Source organism: Eulemur rufifrons, chromosome 3 (genome assembly GCF_041146395.1).
Source record: "Eulemur rufifrons isolate Redbay chromosome 3, OSU_ERuf_1, whole genome shotgun sequence".
In the NCBI taxonomy this organism is placed as follows: Eukaryota; Metazoa; Chordata; class Mammalia; order Primates; family Lemuridae; genus Eulemur; species Eulemur rufifrons.
Window position 1 is genome coordinate 75,088,579 of NC_090985.1, and position 946 is coordinate 75,089,524.

General features: G+C 34.5%; 1 pseudogene; it reads right to left on the reverse strand.

The window, feature by feature from the left end:
- Positions 1–281: 281 nt before the first annotated feature.
- Positions 282–387, reverse strand: LOC138382016 (U2 spliceosomal RNA; annotated as a pseudogene).
- Between the last annotated feature and the right edge of the window lie 559 nt (positions 388–946).

The following is a 946-nucleotide window of genomic DNA, read 5'->3' on the forward strand; positions in this document are numbered from 1 at the left end:
ATGCAATTCTTCCAGCACCATTTATTGAATATGGCTTATTTTCCCTAGTGTATACTGCTGTCTGCTTTGTCAAAGATAGGTTGGATGTATATGGATGATTTTATAATTAGGTTCTCTGTTCAATTCCATTGGACTATGTCTCTATTTTTGTGTCAATACCATGCTGTTTTGGTTACTATAGCCTTTTAGTATAGTTTGAAATCTGGTAATGCAACGCCTCCTGATTTGTTCTTTTTGCTTAAGATTGCTTTGGCTATTCTGGCTCTTTTCTGGTTCCAAACAAAGTGTGGAATTATTTTTTCTAGATCTGTGAAATATGACATTGGTATTTTAAACTGTTAAGAACAGATACTATACTTGATCTTAGCCAAAAGGCCGAGAAATTATGACAATGGTATTTTGACAGGGATTGCATTGAATCTGTAAATAACTTTGGGTGGTATGGACATTTTAACAATGTTGATTCTACCAATCCATGAGCATGATATGTTTTTCCATTTGTTTGTGTTATCTGTAATTTTTTTTCCCCTCAGTGTTTCATAGTTCTCTTTGTAGAAATCTTTTACCTCCTTGGTTAAGTATATTCCTAAGTATTTTATTTTCTTTGGGCTACTGTGAATGGTATTGATGCTTTTATTTGACTCTCAGCTTGAACGTCATTGGTGGAATGCCACTGATTTCTGTACATTGATTTTGTAACCTGAGAATTTCCTGAATTTATTTATCTTCTTCCAAGAGTCTTTTGGTAGAATCTTTGGTGTTTTCTAGATCATATCATCAGCAAAAAGCAATAGTTTGACCTCGTCTTTCCTGATTTGGATGCCTTTTATATCTTTCTCTTGCCTGATTGCTCTGTCTAGGACTTCCAGCATTATGTTGAATAGAAGTGGTAACAGTGGGCACCCTTGATTTGTTCTAGTGCTTAGTGAAAACGCTTTTAACTTTT